General features: G+C 44.2%; 1 protein-coding gene across 7 annotated transcripts in view; it reads right to left on the bottom strand.

The window, feature by feature from the left end:
* Positions 1-11636, bottom strand: part of L3MBTL3 (L3MBTL histone methyl-lysine binding protein 3) — a 119823-nt gene extending 108187 nt beyond the window's left edge. For 2 of the 7 annotated variants that reach the window (XM_055136914.1, XM_055136908.1), the window contains exons 1-2: positions 10635-10763; positions 7603-7672 (exon numbers count right to left, since the gene is read on the bottom strand). The gene's annotated coding sequence lies outside the window, so the exon portion shown is untranslated. Of the gene's footprint in view, positions 1-7602; positions 7673-10317; positions 10337-10634; positions 10764-10813; positions 10841-10906; positions 11077-11533 lie in introns of those variants that run through there. The other 5 variants (XM_055136909.1, XM_055136911.1, XM_055136910.1 and 2 more) reach the window with 5 other exon arrangements.
* Positions 11637-12488: the final 852 nt, after the last annotated feature.

The raw sequence follows: 12488 nt of genomic DNA, 5'->3' as shown, positions 1-12488 counted from the left end.
TTGTTTCTGCAAGGAGGTATTAGACAAAGGTCCTCATGTGTCCAGTATACCTTATTCTAGCAACAAAGCTACTAAGCATTTATTTACCTCTCTGGCAGCAGCGTAACATTGCCACTCCAAGAAACTCTCCTTATTTAAGTGTCAGTGCAGAACACATCAAAAGAAGTTAAATTCAAACCTCTTAAACAGGTTTATTCAGTAAGGATAAGAGAAAAATCTAAACTCACACTTGAAGGATCTCTCAACACATATTGCTACAAAGAAAATTTTCCCTTTCAAACCAAGCATGACAGATACCAGCTTTGATATTCTACTCACCCTGCCTGATAAGAACTCTGAATCGTACATATACTACAATTGAGATGGGCTGTGGAAAGATGTGAAATTTTGCCCCAAAGGCCCAAGTTCAGAGATTTAAGTCAAGCAAAATGAGATCATTTTAACATGAGACTGTAATCTTAGTACCACCAAGCGCAGAAGCTATGATTTCTGTCTACATTTATCCTGTAAGATTAGAAAACCAAGTGGCAAATAACCCATGCTTCTTTAGACATGAAATCAGTTATTAGGAGAGTCTCTTCTTATATTTTCTCAAACACTGTCCCCCTTCATCCACTCTCATATTTTAATTAGAACTAAATTTAGTTTAGTTCTAGCTATCTCTAATGGAGCAATGGGCTATCGAATTTTCTACCTTTTCTGCCATGGACATTACATGCAAAGGGCAAGTCACCAAAGTCAACCTTTACAAAATCTCAACTTCCTGCCTGTCCCTCTGACTCTTAAAAAGAATGAATTATTCGAGAATCTGTGGCTTAACCTACTTACTTCCTCTAAAGGAGGAACAGAAAATGAAAAATGCCTTTGTAAAAAAAAATACATACATAAAAAATGAAATCACAAACAGACGTTAACAGGCCTATGGCATATTTAATATACTCTCGTCAAACGCTTTTATTTAAATGAAAGCTTTCATTTCTATGTATAGATTAGAAACATCTTAATTTGAGGCAAAAATATTCTTAAAAGAGCTATTGTATTCTCAACGTACTACATAAGGAGAGTAATAGAAATTTTACACCCATTAGTGGGATTCCAAGGGCATAAAAATAATAAGAACCTTTCTGACACAGATATTTCTATGCTTATGCAAAATATGCATGAACTTAAATTTAAAAAGAAAACTAAAAGTAGTATCTTGTTCTTTTTTATTTCACTTCATAATTTTTATCTAAAAGTAGTATCCTCTTTTTTTATTCTGCTTCATATTTTTATAGAACACAGCGCTAAAATGAAAAGATTTAGATTTCTCTTTTGTGCATAATAAATTAGATTTGACCAGATTTTATTTCTCCCACAGAAGTCATGTCTTCAGGCTTATCTTGATAACCATTTGTAGCTAACCTCCTTATCAACAGACTGAACAGCTATGCCCCATATCCACCAAATCAGACCACAAACCAATGGTGTAAATTATTTAGATTATTTCACAATTGGCCCAGATTGAGCACTTAGGAATTTTGATTCGCAGGTCCGGATTCATCTAATGGATATTTTAAAAAACAAGCAACTGATTTTGGTGCCTAAACAATTCTACTCAAAGGGTTCTAATAAATAAGCTAGTTTACTTTCACAGACTTATGCATATCAGAAAGCTATGGTTCAGTCTTGCATAGATGTTAGTATGTAAAAGGTGCTTAACTACTTACTAGAGCTTTAATAAAGGAAAAAGAGGGGCTGTGGGACAGGACAGCGTATGCCCCCCACCGTGCATCAGGGGCTCCAAACACCAGGAAAACTGAGCGGAGTCTCTGGGAGGGTCCACTGGCATACAAGGCTATACTCCGCTATTCGTCCACATGCTGCTTTGCGGGACCAGAACTCATATAATCGAGATAATATAGAACTTCCATTGGAACATAAAACCACGGAATGAATTAATAGACACTGCACTTCATTTTGTAAACCTTGTGCAAACTGTTTTTTTGCCTAAACAGCCTAACAGCACTGTAATAGAAACTACTATTGAGTGTTATTATTAAGTATATTTAATCATATTCCATTGTGCTTTTTAATTTTGATTCTGGTACCTTAAAATCTCACTGCAGACAACTTTTCTCCATTACTTTCTTTATGCTTAATTTTACTTTTTCCTCTTTTATAATCCTGGGTTCTGAATAATTTCTATCATTTAAACATACTTCCAGAAGTTTACATCCCATTCATTTTATAGTTGATAGACATTTTTTAAAAAGTAACTATTGCTTCATCAGGTATCTTCCTACAAAGAATAAATACCATTTATAAATAATTCCCAAACCTAGTCTGAGTAATATTTTGTTAAGTCTGTGATCATTTCAGGCTCATAAGATAAGTAAAGGTATATCCTTTTGGATTAACTAGTCTTTTTCTAAATCTTGGTTTAAGAAAAGAAAATAGGAAAAGTAAAAAGTTTTCTTCTCATCTTTTTTTATACCTGTTTACAACTGTTTATCTTTGTAAACCAATACATAAGAGCAAATACACTAATCTGGAAATGTGTTTTCTTATAAATGGTCCAGGAGTTCACATTTTGAAAAATAAGAAATGTAAAGATGTACAAAAACAATATAAATGAATATAGATTTCCAAAATCCACTCCCTTCAAATTATAAATTATGAACAAATAAATTAATAAGAATTTGAGTGCTCTTTTGCCCTAAAAGAGAAATAATAAGATCAAAGTTAGTGAGAATATTAAAAACCCTATTCAGGGACTAGAATATAGCACTATATATTGCCTATCTATATGCAATTTATATAGAATATAAAACATATAGGCATACCAAAAACAATGAGCATTTGCTTTATTAAATGAATGAATATAAGTCACCTAGCTTTTATGCTTGACATTCAGAAGGCACTCAATACACAATGACAACTAACATTACAGTTCAGTGTTTTACAGAGGGCATTCTACCTCTCAGTTCTCTATCACAGAAAGACATTTTCAGACTCCATCAGTTATAACACCAAAGTAGCTACTGCATTTATCTCTAGTATTTTCTCCCGGCTGAACCATGGTTTTGTTTTGTTAATTACCACTGCTGGTGGTAATTACATCCTAAACTAGATTATGAACACATTATAACCATGGATTGCTCTTTATTTCTTTACAGCCCCAACATATTTATTCATTCAACTGTTTTAAGTGTTAAATATGTAAAACACTACCCAACAGATGTAGACAAAACAAATATTCTATAAATATTTGTTGACTAATACAAAATGAAAAATAATACAAAAAGCATCTATTAACATATTACATGTATAATTTTCCCAGTGCCATCCAAATAAGTATTCCTTCCTCCTGAGGAAGAAACTATCAGAAATACTTCAAGAGAGCTCGAGTTTGAGTTCCTCCTAAAAATTCATGTTCCAATTCTTTCCTTCAAACCAGACTCCTAAATGGAAATCTCGAAAAGGTCTTTCCCAATTTGATGTTATTTGGAAAGTGGAGGAGGAAACTGGATCACACACAGTAATGGCTCAAAAGTCACTCCTGGCAATGGTAAGGGGACTGGATGTAATGTTGGAGATTAAAAAACCACCTGTAAAGCAAGAGACCTTGCCCCTGGACCATCTCTTGAGCCCCCAATTTACCTTCATAAATCAAATGTATTTATATTTCAAGGAAACATTTCCCTGGTGTTTTGCTTTTAGTCACTTGATGCACAGCTACTGCAATCAATATAAACTAATTCATAATCTTCTATTATTGGCTCATATCCAGATGGGTCAACAAAATAAATTACAAAAGATAACCTAAGAGTGTGCCCATTGAATAGCAAATTCCCGCACTTTAATGCATCACATGTATATATACACCTTTATAAACAATTATATTTAAATACATTATCACCAAGTTTTTGTGAAGTCTAAGTCCCTTGATGCTAACAAGTAGAAACAAGAGTAGAGTAGACCATCACCTGAAAGTTATTTTGTGAATATTTAGTCAAAGAAGAAAAAGATTCATCCCAAACCCATCACCTTCACTGGATAATTTAAGCTTTCCTTGAAAGTGGGCACAAAGCATCTTAATCATTTCTGAAAGCTAAGCACGACAAAAGGGATGTAATAGATTGTGCTTTGTGTATACAATTCTATAGGGTGGTCCTGAATCAGTTAATCCAGGAACTCTGGTTTCCTGGCACACTAGCTCCCAAGAGTGCTGAAAGCCCTACTCATTTCTACTGGCATAAACTTCAACTATTCCTAATATTCCTGATTGCAGAGCTCAGGGTTGGGACTACTCCTGGTCTATGGGTACAGAGCATGCTTCAGGGGCAACCACCTCTCTAGGTGTTGTAGTATCAGATGCTGTAAGAACTCAACACTGGTTCCCTTAGAAACTGTATCGGATCAGGATAGATCACTCAGGACCCATGTTTGAGACACCAATGCTAAACTTGCTGAACACCACAGAGAGAAAGTTCTCGTCTATCTGTATCTATTTTTTAAAAATAATATCATGACTTACAAAGTCCACTCATATTAGTTGTTTCAGGTATTCAATGTTCCAACATCAGCTCGATCACCCATGTGATCTTTCCTCCACCAATGTCCCCAATTTGCAACCCATGCCCAAGGATGGGACACAATTTTACTTCACATTACTTATTACAATAAAATGGCCATCAACTATCCTCAAAAACAGAGTAATAAAAGTCAATTTGTGGTAACTGTTATATCGGATGATGGGGTTACTAAAGTCATTGTCCAAGGATATATTAAGCTGGTTGTTGCTAGTTGAGCCCTTTCTGTCACTGTTTTAGCTCATTGAGCCTCTCGGCAACTTTCACACTCCCAAAGCTGTGGAGCTGAAATGATGTGGTGGCTTCTCGACGATGAAGCCCAGTTGTGAAACTGGGCCATTTCTATGCTGGAAGATGTCAGGTGTGGCGGGAGCCGCTGGGGTGGGGGCAATATCTTTATCTATTTTAAATAGCCTAGCTTCAAGTTTGTATGTTTCAGAAATAAAATATAATTACTCAGGAACTAAACTGATTATATATTTATTCATATATATTTATAGAAATATATTTATCAGGCTTGAGGGATAGCACAGCAGGTAGGGCTTTTGCCTTGCATAAGGCCAAGCCAGGTTCGATTCCCAGCATCCCATTTGGTCCCCCGAGAACCGCCAGGAGAGATTCCTGAGTGCAGAGCCAGGAGTAACCCCTGAGCATCGCCGGGTGTGACCTCTGACCTCCCCCAAAGAGAAATATACTTATTCTTTCTTCCCCACTGAGATCTTTTTTTCTTTTTTCAATTTTATATTTTTCATAACATCAGTGATTGAATTACTACAAGAGAGTTTTTTTTATAAAACTGGTCAGGGTTTAGTTTATCAAGTTCAGTACCATCAAACTGAAATGATGAGATAATACTTGTAATTTTTTTTCTACCTAGGTAATAGAGGGTCATTAATAGAGGGTCATAATTAGAATAAAGTGGCAAAGGGGTCCAGAACATAGGATGAACAAAGCTCTATATGAACCACAGCCATTTACAGGACCCATTTTCTGGCCTCTAGGATTTATATTCTTACTATCCTAGTTACCTATTTTCTAATCCTCATTTCCCAGAAGACTCAGGCAACTAAAATATTAATTACAGCATATGAATTCCCCTCACACCAATCCGTTTACTTTCACCATCCTACCATTTTCACAAGTATCATTTTAAATCTGAAGTATTTGTTTCATTTACTCCTGGAAATTAAGTGACTAGATTAGGATAAATGTCAATTGCATTCACTACCGCATTAAAATACGGTTTTTCCTCTCATGGAGTCTCATGAAAAATACAGTACATTTTTCTCTTTTAAAACCCTCTCTGTAATTACTGCAGTTCAAAACAATATATACACTAGAAACCAATCTAACAATTTTACCTAAGAATTATCACTCGGTATGCCTTAGACAATGCACCTCCTGATATTCCCAAAGCCTGGCAATGATAAAATGGTAATGTGACTCAAAAGATTTGAATAATTCTTAATAGTTCATAAAATCTTACTTTGTTTGATCCTTTTAACAGAAGAAGCAATGTAAGCACTCTTGTACCTACTTTCTATACAGGAAAATCTAGGCTGAGATAGAAAAAGTACCTTAGATAAGGTGATACATTTGATGGCTAAACTGTCTTATGATTCCAATTCTAACACTTCATCCCTAGCCAAATAAAGCAAGATAATCAGTCTTCCCTATGTAGATCTAATCACAAACTAACCACTCTAGGAAACATGTTTTACTCGGCCTTGAAATCCAGTTGTCCCCATTTTCCTTGTAATCACTTTTTCCCCCACACCTTGTCTCTGCTGTATTTTTTACACAGACCACATCATTTATTCTGAAAATTACATTATTCAAGACCACCCACACTAGAAAATAAAAATAAATTTATATTAACCACCATCTTTCTATTAGCAAATATTTCATCTCTCAATCCAGACCACACCTATTGTGGATATATGGTGGTCCAATGTATTGGTAGTCCTGCTCACAAAAGGTATCGTAATTACTTTTGTTTTTTTTACTTAAACAAAACTAAGTAACTCCTTTCACAAAGGAAGAAATTAAAAAGAAGTGGTAAATAAAAGGAAGGATTAATTGGGAGAGTGGGGTGGAGGAAAAACCAACAGGGTATAAATAGTATAATTTAATTGGCACACATTTATTTAAGATGGTCTGCCCCACTGCCTGAGAGTGATTGAGTTCTTGAAAGGTCCTGCATTACTGAGACAAAGCAACATCCTCTAAATTACCAGAGCCCTTTTTGAACAACAGCTGGATTCCTTAGGTATGTTCAAGAGTTGACCAGCCTGCAGCGACCACGTTGAACACTCACTACAACCCTACCAAACATTTGGCACAGGTTAACCTTTAAGCCATAGAAATTGTTACTTAACTATTTCAAAAACGCTCATTGTAAAATTTACCCCCAATAGTTTACTGTTAGGCCATGGAGACACTTAAATAAATGTTCCAGAATCTTATCACTGTGTACCTATATAATACATAATAAGGTACAACTGCTGCTTTGGATTCCCCATATTATTAATCCCAAAGACTAAAATGATATGTTGCTATTAGCATGAAATCAGTGCAAGTGAAATGATAGGAAGAGATCCAATCCAAAGATTATCCAGGTTAATCCTATAACTTTTCCTACCAGTTGCAATAACATTTAGCATCAAGACTGCATGCAGAAGCCAGCAGACAGTGCGGCGCTTGGGTCTTGGTAGGATTAGACTCCCAGCACCATGTGATCCCAGCTGGCATCTCTGGGCATGGTACTGGAGGCCACAGGACCATCGGGCACCACAGGGCCCACAATCAGATCCTTGGGCCGTGAGTAATTCTGAGTCTATGGTCAGGTCGGGGAAGAAAGCCCTGTAAACACACCTTAGAGGGACACTTGCTCCCCAGATGGGATTTTTATGCAAACCAGAGCCCATAACATGGTATTTTCCGACCAAACTCATTTCACACTCTCCTTCCTGGTTCCCAAACACAACTTTTAAAATGTGCAAGGTGAAAGCAATTTGAACAAACATACCAGTGGTGAAGAAAGAACTGTCTGGTGCTCTTAGGATTTGCCGTCTACCCTCAAAACTTCTGCAGGAGGTCTAGCATTGGTTTAAAAAGAGGAAAGGTAAAAATCAAAGCATTGTCATAAAAAGAAATCTTCACATCTATAATTCACAATTAATAAGTCCGAATTTTGAGTCACTGACTGCACAATTTCACACAATGTCACTCCAAATTTAACTAGTTCTGGATGGGTAAAACTTAATTTCAGTCACTCAGCTCATCCTTATTATAAGTTTCTCCAATAATGTCTCTCTGATAGGAAAAATGGGGGAGTTTTATAGGGATCAAAAGATTCAACTTTAATTTCTATAGCTTTTATCTTTAAAATTAACGACAATTTACAGAACAAACACAGACAAAAGAACAGGTAGTATATTCTCAGTTTTTGCCCTTATAGTTAAGTGTTTGAGTCACAAACTAGACACAGGTTCAGAAACAATGTTTACAGCTAGCGAAACAAACTTACTCTTTGAGAACAAGAGTACAATGTATTTCTATAACTATAGAAACTGCAGCACTAACTACTAATCTGGAACTAAATGTATTAGAAAATAAAATAACCTGCTCATAAAAAAGAAAAAGTTCAACCAAAGTTCTTTTCTATTTTTTTTCCATTTTAACACAGACTGTATTTTATATTCTAAGACTGAAAATGAAATTATCCATTGCGGCTACTGACTTAAAGCTGACCAAGAGAACAGGTAAGAACAGCAACAACAACAAAAAAAAACACAAACAAGTGTTTCTAATCCAGGCAGTGACCAAAGTCAAATCTCATAATAAAAACCAAGTGTTCTATTTTTCCATATTAGTAAAGAAGCATGGAAGTCAGGGGTCGGGCCTCAAGACTCCGCTGCCCAGCGATTTACTGAACTTTCTATTTCTGACCAGCATCCATCCAGCCTCTGGCTGCACGCTCAGGTCCTCTAATTACTTCCACGTCTGAAGGGACTGCGTAGCTACAAGTAAAGGCCAAACTTTGCTCTCGGCCTTCCGAACTTAAAGATGCTTTTAACCACTAGAGGTCTCCCCTTGGCCAGTTTTCACGTTCGCTATTTTGCTGCACTTGAAACTTTCCGGAGAAATGCTCTACTCGAGTCAGTGTTTTTCTAAAAACTTGCGCAAAAATCCACGCGACCGAGCTAAGCCAGTACAGAGACTCTCGGGCTCCCCAAACCAATAAAGATAACACAATCGCTCTAGGAAAATCGCAATTAAAATTCGTCTCACTCGCCTTGGCCTCTGCACCGCGCCCCCCCTCCCCCGCAACCACCACCACCACCACCACCACACAGACACACACACACACAGACACACACACCATAATTCTTATTTCTCATCTGAGTTTCTTTTTATTTAAACTTAGACCAATTAAAAATCTATTTTGGTTTCTGTGCACTTTGAATGCTCTCCGATGCATTTTTTCTGGCCATGGACCCGAGGTGGGAAATGAACGGGGCAAGGGATGCGGGGGAAGGGCCGTGCTCACAGCGCCCGAGGAAGTTGCATAAGAAAAGAGACTCCGTTTTTTGCTGGGTTTTTTTTTTTCGGGGTGCCCCTTAAAAAAATCGGCGGGGAGGGGGAGGAAAAGGAAGCGAGGGGGAAGGAAGGGAAGCCAAAGAGACTTTTACCTCCTTTTCCCCGTGGAAGGGTGGGGTACGAACCCCAATGTTGCCGACCCCGCAGAGAGGTTTGTCTCCCGCCCCCCGCCCTCCCTCCCAGCGCAGACGGACAAACAGACACCCCAAGCCCGAGGATGGCCGGACCGAGAGAAAACCGCCCGCTTCGAAACTTTCTCTCACGGTGGCGCGGTGGGCCGAGCAGCGGCCAGGGCTAGGGAACGCAGGGGTGGGGGCGGGGTGGGGTTGGGGGGTCATCGGGCCTTTATTTCCCTCCCCCCCTCCGCCCCGCGAAAGGCAATTAAAGTTTTTACCTCCAGCACCAAAGTTGCACCCCCACCCCAACCCGCGCCACCGTGTCCCCCCACCCTCCCATCTCCTCCCGGGCTCCCAAGTTTTCCTCCCTCCACCGCCCCCCCCTTCCCCGAACACCGGCTCGCGGGGCGCGCAGCGGATGCCTGGGCTCCTGCGCTTCCCGATCCCCACCCCCGCCGGCCTCTACTTCCCCCCCGCTCGGGCCGCTGCGCGAGAACGGCCCGCCGGGCCCAGGACGCGAGTGTGCAAGACCCATTATTTGCGAACGGCACACGCACGCGGGCGCGAGGCGGGCGGCGGCGGCGGCCCCGCCTCGGACCCCTCGCTGCCTCCCCAATATAAGGGCGGCGTAAACAAGTTGCAGGAAAAGCGGCCCCGCGCCTCCTCCACCGCCACCCTTGCCCGCCGCCCCGGCGCGGCCGCCGCCGCCGCCGCCTCCCGACACACACGCCCGCGCCCGCACCCGGGCCAGCGCGGCGCGGCACGGCACGGCGCGGGGCGAACGCTGCTGCCGCCGCCGCCGCCGCTGCCGCCGCCGCCGCCGCCGCCGCCGCGACGGCGCGGGCTCCCGGCCCGGCCCGCGGCCCGCGCCCTCCCCTCGCGCGGACGGCCGCGGCGGGGCCCGCGCCGCGCCTTCGCTTCCCGAAGCACTTTCCTGCCGCGGGCAGAAATAAACCCGAGGGTTTATTTTTGTGCAACTTTCCCAAAATGGCGGAAATTGGAGCTGATCTATAGGAAATTCTCACACAGTCGGTCGGCAGCGGGGAGGCGGCGGGCGGGGGGGAAGCGAACGCAAACTCTCGGCCGCCGAGCCCCGGCGCGGGCCCGTGTGTGTGTGCGTGCGTGTGAGTGTGCGTGTGCGCGGTGGGAGTCGCGGAGGCCTCTCCGCCGCGCGCGCACACACACACACATACACACACTCACACACACACACACACACACACACACACTCGCTGCACACGCCGGGGAGACGCGCCTGCACATTCAACCAGTCCATTCTCCGCAGCCCCGAGCGGGGCGAAAGTGGCCCGGCCTCTTTTCCCACTGCCTCGGTCTCCCGTACTTGTACTTCTCGCGCTCGCAGCCTCGCTCGCTCGCTCTCCGGTGCGCGCCCGGCACAAAGGCCACAACGGGCGGAGGGGGCCGCAGGGGCGGCGCGCGGGGCTCGCGCCTCCCGCCGCACCGATCCGCGGCCCCGGCCTCCTCTCCCGCCCCCCCACGCCCCGACACCCCCCCACCCACCACGGGGGCCTCCGCCGGCGCCCCCCGCCTCGCCCGCCGCACTGGCCGCCCCGGGCTGGCGGCTCCGCGGCGGCGCCCACCCCGGGCACGCACCCCGGCGGCGCGGAGCCCGGCCGCCGCCGCCGCCGCCGCCGCCGCCGCCGCCGCGCTCCCCCACCCCGCGCCCGGTGTCATAAAAGCGACCAAAGTGACAAGCTCGGGGGGCGCGGGGGAGGGGGGCCCACACGCATCCCGCCGCCTGCGCGCCGGCGAGAGCCCGACGCGGCCGCCTCGCCCGGGCTCCCTTCCGCGCGGCCCCCCACACCCTTCCCCGTGTGCGCGCAAAGAGAAAAAAAAATACAAGTCTCTCCTCCCCCCATTTTTTCCTTTCTCTTTTCTCGCTCTTTTGTTCCTCTTTCACACTCGCACTCACTACTTGAGCGTGAGATGCCCAGCGACTCGCCCCCCCCCTCCAGCCCCTTCCGAGTCACTTGCCCACTTTTTTTCCCCGGGATTAAGTTTTCTCCTCTTTCCCAGAGGCGCAGCGAAGTGGGGGAGAAAACCCCTTCTGTCCTTTTCCCTCCCCAGATCTGTTTCACAAGACGAAGGTGCGCTTCCTCCTCTCTCTCTCTCTCGAGGTCCCTGAACTTTCATCCTCCCCCAGGAAAATAAACGAATGGCTTCGGCGGGGGGCAAAGCCGCAGATTCATTAGCGATTAGAGCCGATCGACCGCTTCTTACCCCCAAATTTCTCTCTTTTTTTTTTTCTCCGTCTCACGAGTAGTCCTGACAAATGGTCCAGGGCTGCGGGCGCAGTGCGCATGTGCGCGTGGAGTCAGGCTGGGGAGAGGGGAAACTGCGCTGGTGCCGCCGCCGCCGCCGCCGCCGCCGCCGCCGAGGCTCGCTCCTCACTGCTGCTGCGCCTTCGCCGCTGGAGAGCAGCGAGGGAGCCGCCGGGCGCAGGCAGCTGCCCGCAGATACTGTTTCAGGTGCATCTTTTCAGTATCCAGCTCACGGGCTCCGAACCGGCCTCGGGAACCGTCACAAAGCAATATGAAAGACGGCCGAGCTTCTAGATTTCTTTGTCTATTTTGCACTTTACTTTTTTTTTTTTTTTTTTTGCAAAAGGCTAGAGCCTGAGAGCAGCTAATCCTCCCCGGGGCTGTAACCTGTATGCCTTTGGGCCATGAAAGAGGGGCCTTGATCGCGCACATACACACTACCTCCCCCACCCCCCGCCCCTCCAGGGCTAAAAGGCATGCTACAGGTCAGAGGGGGAGGGGAGAAATCAGAAATAAAGTTTGGCTATTTTAACGGGGGGCGACCTCTTCTTTCACCCTCCCCCTCCTTCTCTTCCATCACCAGACCCCCACCCCCATTTTAGCGGCGGAAGAATGCCCATTGGAGCGTGCCAGTCAAACTTGCGAATTCTTTCCGTTTCCTTGGCGTGGCTCTTTTTTTTTTTTTATTGACAGCTTAAACGTTAGGCCGCAGTTGTCCCATATATTGGAATTAGGACATCAACTTAGAAATCAGGGCTACAACTGCCTTGACAACGAGCCCGTCGAGGAAAGGTCCTCCACACAGGCTGTCGAGATGGCTGGGAGCTCCTAAATAGCGAAACCTGTCTCACTTAGCGCGTCAAAAAGACATCAAGAGAGAGTATTGTATTTCCGTATTGACAGCTTTCCACTTA

Source organism: Sorex araneus, chromosome 4, assembly GCF_027595985.1.
Source record: "Sorex araneus isolate mSorAra2 chromosome 4, mSorAra2.pri, whole genome shotgun sequence".
Classification (NCBI taxonomy): Eukaryota; Metazoa; Chordata; class Mammalia; order Eulipotyphla; family Soricidae; genus Sorex; species Sorex araneus.
Note: the sequence above shows the minus strand (reverse complement) of the source record. Positions and strands in the feature narration are given on the sequence as shown.